Below are 7,824 nucleotides of genomic sequence, written 5' to 3'. Positions count from 1 at the left end.
TATTCTTGATTAAATATCAGGAAATAAATTATATAGAATGTTTGTAAAACCAGAACTTATTTCTTCATGATAATGTTGCGGGTTTCTACAATAATAAAACATTTGAGGCAATTTCTACTGCGATTAGATTTATTACTTACAGCACTATAACACACGAAAGTAAACTATAAACAACTATTAACAGCTGATAACCACCTAATAAATTACACAGAATTATTACAAGCTTATGATTGTTATCTAATATAAATAACTGTTGGTCGATGGTTCCCCTCACCAAATCCAGAACACACTGGAATAGTCTGGAAACCCCCTGCTTCCCCGCATCAAACCTCTGACGGCCCTGCTTTCGCTGCATCCCCTCTGAAGGCCCATTCATAACACTGCCCTCTCCTTAAAACTGTTCTGTCCCGGAACAGTCAAGATCAATCCTAAAGGTTTGGCAAGCATAAGATAGTTTTGATTGATCTGCTGGTGTGGCTGCCCATGGATTGTAAACACAACGGGTGACGCTGATTCCAGTGTCCTTGAAGATTCTTCCAATCATTGGTCTCACAATCTTCCAGTCCAATCCATCATAGCCACAGCCAAGTCTGGGGATTCCAAGCTGCTCCACTCCCAGGAATCGGAGATGAGTCCACAGGTGCATTAGAATTTGCCACAAGGCCTGATAAGTGGATTCTTTCTGGGATTGGTCACTGAATAGAACAGATTTTGGTTCTGATTCTGAAGATGAAGTGCTTTACCCACTGTTGGATTCTGGAGGTTCAGCTCATCCAGTCTTCCAAACTTCCTCCTGAAGACTGTAGCAATTCCTCGTCATGCTCCCACATTCCTAGCTATGCAATGGGCCAATACATAGCTCCTTGGCAGGGTGAATAGGTCCTGGTGACTGTTGGTGACATTCCCTTCTTCCTGTGACATCTCCAGATTGGCCATGAAATCTTCAAAGCCTGGGCTGGCTGTTTGAAAGAACCTGCACTTCTTGAGCTTCAATTGCAGTATTTTCTCCATGATAGGGTGCCAGTCTGTTGAAGTGGACAATTCGTGGAGTACCTTGTGGCTTCTTGATGCTGTAGACCACATCGTTGACCCTTGTGACCACTTCATAAGGTCCATCCCAGGAAGTCTGCAACTTGGGAGAGTATCCATGACATCGTCAAGGGTTGTACAACCAAACCTTTTCACCAGCCTGGTATCCTCCATGGTCTGCTTTGATGTCATAGCTTTGCTTCATCATGTCACTGGCATCCTGGATGTTTGTGCGGACAGTCTCATTGATTTCATCCATCTGTCTCCAGAGCTTGGTGATGTAGTCTTTCCGTTCCAGGTCCTCTCCGGGCTTGCATCCATACTCCAAGTCACAGGGTAGATGCATATATCGCCCAAAATCTATCTTTGCTGGTGCCATTCTCGTAGTCTAATTGATTGAACTTTGGTATGCCATCAGGAAGAAATGGAGATGTTGATCCCAGTCTCCTTGATGCCTAGATACAACCTTTGACAAATATTTTCCCATGGTCCAGTTCATCCTCTCCACAATCCCATCAGATTGGGGATGCAATGGTGTTGTCCTGGTCTTGTTGATGCCCAATATTTCACACATCTGGAAAAACACTAAAGATTCAAAGTTTCTTTCTTGGTCTGAATGTAAATCCAGTGGAATACCAAAACGACTGAAGAACTCCTTCACCAATACATCAGCAACAGTAACCGCCTCCAGATTTGGCTGGGCATAGGCTTCTACCCACTTGCTGAAGTAATCCATTGAAACCAGGATGTATTTGTTTTATCACGTACACCCTGAGTACCTTCAGAGGTAGGTGATTGATACCCAGGTGTTCCTCCTGGACGACTTAGCTCATTTGTAATGTGGGCGGGGAAAGAAGGCAAGTCGAAGTTCCTCTTCTTCCTTCTTTGTACCTTAGCTGGTGTGGACAGCACCTCCTGGTGCTTCTGATGGCGTGAAGGTCGCTCTCTACTCTGATGACACCTCTTCTTCTTCATCTAGTGCGTCTCCTATCGGAGGTTCGCTATCAGCACAGCAATCCGGATCTTATTCACTGCCGCTCGGAACAAGTCTTTGCTGCTGCAGTCAAACCAATCCCTCAAATTTTTAAGCCAGGAAACACGTCGCCTTCCAACACTCCTTCTCCCACTGATTTTTCCTTGGACTATATTCTGGAGAGTTATATATTTGTGGCTTCTTATAAGATGTCCAAGATACAGGAGTTTTCTCTTTTTTATGGTGTAAACAATTTCACATTGTTTCTTCATTCTCCCTAGGACTTCCATGTTCATGACTCTATCCGTCCATGGAATCCGCCACATCCTGCGGTAGCACCACATCTCAAAGGCTTCCAGCTTATCCATATGGCTCTTTTTGAGGGTCCATGATTCCATCCCATACAAGAGAGTGGAAAACAAGTAACAGCGTAACATCCTCATTTTCAATTCTATATTTATGTCCCGGCTCGTGAACAGTTTTTTCATTTTTACAAATGTTGATCTGGCCATCTCAATCCTTTTTCTTATCTCTCCCATCGAATCCCCACTTTCCTCCACCCACGTCCCCAGATATCTATACTTATGGACCCTCTCTATGACTGTACCGTCCACCATTAGGTTTGTCTGAATTTGTCTATTCAAGGCTTTCCTGACCACCATTAATTTGGTTTTCTGATGACACCACTTCAAGGTAATTTTGTATTGGCCCTATGGCCTCGGTTCTGCTCCAGTATAGTAAGAAGAAGAAGGATAGATGGGAGGGACGGCAGGCAACGGGCCGCTGTGCCCGGAGAGGATAGACTGTAAGGGATGGCACCCAACAGGCCGCTGTGCCCTGGGAGGATAGGGGGAAAGGGATGGCAGCTGACGGGCCGCTGTGCCCTGGGAGGATAGGGGGAAAGGGACGGCAGCCAACAGGCCGCTGTGCCCTGGGAGGATGAGAGGAAAGGGACAGCAGCCAACGGGCCACTGTGCTCTGGGAATAGCTACATGTAGCTGTATCATGATGAAGTTTCTGGTGGGCATTTAGGAGTGCACAAGACCCTTGAAAAGGTAGGAGAGAGGTTCTACTGGTCAAATTCAAAAAAATATGTCAAGAACTAGTGCCGAAATTATTTATTCAAATTATTTATTCAAAAAAAAATAATTATACGATCAAATGCATTCCAAAAATCAAATACAATATTGTTTCCTAATTTCTAATATGTGTTCCCTATAGGCTACCCTGTGTGGGGACACTTGAATATATATAATAAAATATTTATATACAAATTTAAATATTATATCATGAAGAACATAATAATTGAATATGGTATTATATTGAAATAAATCAATATGTCAATATTTATAATCATTCTTGCACACATTCATACGCACACACATTCACATATGCGCACACATTCATACGCACACACATTCACACATGCGCACAAACACACACACACACACACACAAACACACACACACACACACACACCACACACACACACACACACACACACACACCACACACACACACACCACACACACACACACACACACACTTACACAAAACTTAAAACTATGTACAGAGTGGTTGCTGTTTTTTTTCATATTTAGTTCAATTTTATTCATAGTTAACGTTTCGTTTTTTTTCAAAGTGCTGATGTAATTATACCATAAATGAATGCGTTTTGAAGAAAGATACAGTGATTGAAATTTGATACTGTCTTACTGTTTACGCATACCGGACGGGATTTGTGAGTTCAATGATCTTTGATTGTTGCAGTGTTCATGTCATGTAATGTGTAAATTATACTAAATTTAGACCTATATTAATTTAGTAAAAAAATCATTCGGGTTGTCTAGTTGTAAAATGAATTTCTTGATTTCTTTTCTAAATAACTGACGTGACGTTATTTTCCTTGTTGTTACTGGAAGTGAATTGAATATTTTTATAGCTATGTATTTGAAGTGTCGTCTGGAATGTTCTAATCTTGGTTTTGGGAGGTTAATGTCCTGTGAATTCCTGAGGTTTATTCTTTCTCTCATCTGTTGAATATCGAAATTATTTTCAGCTAAATCCAGCAATGCTTTGAATAGAAAAGAATGTCTCACTGATAATATTGATAGTTCTCTGAAGAGCATCATTGAACTATATTGTTTAGGTTTATTACAAATTATTTTTAATATATGTTTCTGACCAGTAATCACAGGTTTAATATGAACATTGTATGCACTCCCATAGCATATTATTCCATAATTTATTCTAGAACCAATAATTGCATGGTATAATTGTAACAATACTTCTTTTGGACATAACTGTCTGAGGTAATAGAACTTCCTTATGTATACAAATAACTCATTTTTTATCTTCTGTACATGATCTGACCAAGTGAGCCTACTATCCAATATGAGGCCCAGATATTTAACTGTACGTGCTTGTTTTATAGTTCCACAGTTACACAATATATTATTCACCTGTTGCGCACAATCTAATTTATGGAAGTAAATACTAGTTAACTCCTGATCCGTGTTTTGAAGATTAAATTGTATTATATTAGATTTGTCTGTGTTGATAGTTAATTTATTTTCGCAAAACCACCACCTAAGGTGCTTAAGATCCATTTCTAATTTATTTTTAAGTTCTTGATTTGTTTTGGCCGAATAAAATATAACTGTATCGTCTGCAAAAGATGTAATCTTTCCCTGTAAGTCACCATCCGTCAAATCGTTAATAAAGACCAGGAATAAAGTACTTGATAACACTGATCCTTGAGGAATACCTATGGTAATGTCCCCGGGTTCACTCAACGTATCGTTAATTCTGACCCTTTGACTCCTATTAGATAGGTAGCATCTTAACCAATCATTGGCAATTCCTCTTACTCCTGATAAATCAAGTTTTTTTAGAAGCATGTTTTTATCAATTGCTTCATATGCTTTAGATATATCAAGAAACAGAGCTGCACACTTATTATTAACACTAAAACTGTCATTTATTTTTGAAATGAGATTTTTAATTGCCGCTTCTGTACTTCTTCCTTCACGGAAACCATATTGGTTATCACTAAAAAAGTTATTATTTTTATAAAAGTTTTCAAGTCTAATCTTGAATATTTTTTCTAAAATCTTGGAAAAAACCGGTAAAAGTGAAATTGGGCAGAACTGATCTATGTTTTTACAATTTGGCTTTTTAGGAATAGGTATAACTACGCTGTGTTTGAACATGCTTGGGAATTTTCCTTTGGCAATACTCAGGTTAATTAGATCGGTTAATTTGTTCAAATAATTCATGTAAGTTTTTTTAATCATGCTTGTGCTTATCCCATCTACACCTGGCGAAGATTTATTTTTCAATTTTCCTATTGTACTTGCTACTTCCTCCGGATTTGTAGGGTGGAGAAAAATTGAATTGGTTGGAGAATTGTATGAAAACCTTATTTTTGATATTCTAGCAGACTCTTCCCTGGTTTGCAATGTGGTTTGTTCTAATTCATCATTCATTTTATTCACAACATTTAGAAAATAAGAATTAAACGAATTAGAAATTTTATTACTATCATGTATGCTATTTCCCTGCTCATCAACAATCAGTTTTAGTGGTTCTTTATTTTTTTTCAATCCTATTAACGCGTCAATTGTTTTCCACGTCTTTCTAATGTTTCCCTGGCTTTCTCTAAACAGTTTTGAATAATAATATTGTTTTCTTTCTCTCAGTTCATTACGTGAGTTATTTTTGAATGTATTGTATATTTGTTTTAAGTCGTCATTATTAGGTTGTTTGATAACATTCTTGTATAACTCATTTCTTAAGTTTATTTGCTTGATCACATAACTATTTATCCATGGCGACCTATATTTCTGTGTCAAGTTATTTTCTAAAAGAAGATTTTCTTGTGAATTGTGCAGTATGTGCATCTGTCAATGGCCCTATGCCCAAGAAGAGAGCCCCTATGCAGAAATACAATGTGGGAGCTCCATTAGAGCAGATAGCCATTGACATTGATGGACCATTTCCAATTACTGATAATGGAAACAAATACATCCTGGTTGTAATGGATTACTCCAGCAAGTGGGTAGAAGCCTATGCCCAGCCAAATCTGAAGGCAGTTACTGTAGCTGATGTATCGGTGAAAGAGTTCTTCAGTTGTTTTGGTATTCTACTCTCAATGACAATTTTTGGATATAAAGTGCCAATCAAAACTTCTTTGAAATAGAATTCATGATCTATTCCCGTTTGTTTCAAGCTTTTATCACCTTTTGTTCTGTTCTAGTTCACCAATTTTCAAATTTATCAGCTGTTATCATTATGGATTGAACTACATGATGTGTTATTTTGTAATATTGTTCAAGGGATACTGCTTGGCTTTGAATTGTAAAATAAATGTTTTGACAGAATAATAATAAATTAGATTCCAACTAGGAACTGAATATTGTTGATTTTTAGATTCAATTGATCAGACGAAAAAATGCTTGGCGTGTTTGAGAGGAAAATCCTGAGGAGGATCTTTGGGGGTGTACAGGAATCGGGAACCTGGCTCCGGCGACACAATGAAGAGTTGTACAGGTTGTACCAGCATGCAGATGTGGTAACCTTGATGCGAGTACGCAGGCTAAGATGGGCAGGGCACCTGATGAGAGCTGACGACGCATACCCACCAAAGATGGTTATGGAAGGAAGACTGTATGGTCGGAGAAAGAGAGGACATCCAAAAACTAGATGGATGGATGTGGTGAATAATGATGCCTCAGTGAAAGGTGTACGGAGATGGAGAAGTGCAGTGTTGGACAGGGATGCTTGGAGGAAGAAGTTGAGAGAGGCTGTGACCCGCACTGGGTTGTAAAGCCAAAGAAGAAGAAGAAGAATTGATCAGGAACTTGATAGTATATTTCGCACCTAGGGCCGAAAATGAGACTTTTCCGGCTCGAAATCAGTTTTCAAGTCTGAGGTCGTATGCCGAGGACTAGTAAAGATTGAGAGCCAGAAAAACATTTTTGCCTGTGGTGCAAACACTATTTTTTGCCACACAGAAAAATAAACAATATATATATATATATATATATATATATATATATATATATATATATATATATATATATATGAGAATAATTGTTTATTAAGCACTTCCAAAAGCAAAAGTGGAACGTCATAGCTCTAGCAAATCTGAGGTAATCTGAATATCAGGAAATTGTCCAAGTATTTTTATTCTTTATTCTGATTTGTCTAAATAACCTAGAATATTATGTTCAATTATGTGGGAGGTTGAGTTTATACTTTTTTATTCTTTAAAATGACAATGATATTATTATAAATGTTTTAATTATTATTGAACAATAAACACAAATAATGAAAAGTTTTTTGATCAGCTGTTTCAGCACACTTGAAATTTGGCCAATCTGAATGACCTGAATGTCAACATCAACAATGCTTGTTGTCGACTTTGGAAGTTTAGGTTAGAAGCTCTATCCTACTCTGAAAATCGATTTTGAATAATTTATAATATATATCTTATCATTCATCCAAATAAAATGATAGTATATTATTGCAGAATACTTTATTCAATTCTAAAAGCATAAACTGATTCAGTTTCATAAACTATTTGTGAAAACGCTCAGCACCATGGATATTGCCCAAGTAGTTCCAAAATTATCCACCAGGTTTCATGATAAACGCAGTACTATGAGGGTTGAGGTTAGATTCTATCATACTCTGAAAATTGAATTTGAATAGTTTATAATATCTTATTTGTATTTCATTCATCCAAATAAAATTATATTATCTTATTGCAAAATACTTTATTCAATTCTAGAAGCATAAACTGATTCCGTTTCATAAAC

General features: G+C 37.6%; 1 pseudogene; it reads right to left on the bottom strand.

Annotated features, from left to right (window-relative positions):
- Window positions 1–643: 643 nt before the first annotated feature.
- LOC120352355 lies at window positions 644–6,895 on the bottom strand (annotated as a pseudogene).
- Window positions 6,896–7,824: the final 929 nt, after the last annotated feature.

The sequence above is a fragment of the Nilaparvata lugens genome, chromosome 7, assembly GCF_014356525.2.
Source record: "Nilaparvata lugens isolate BPH chromosome 7, ASM1435652v1, whole genome shotgun sequence".
Taxonomy (NCBI): Eukaryota; Metazoa; Arthropoda; class Insecta; order Hemiptera; family Delphacidae; genus Nilaparvata; species Nilaparvata lugens.
Note: the sequence above shows the minus strand (reverse complement) of the source record. Positions and strands in the feature narration are given on the sequence as shown.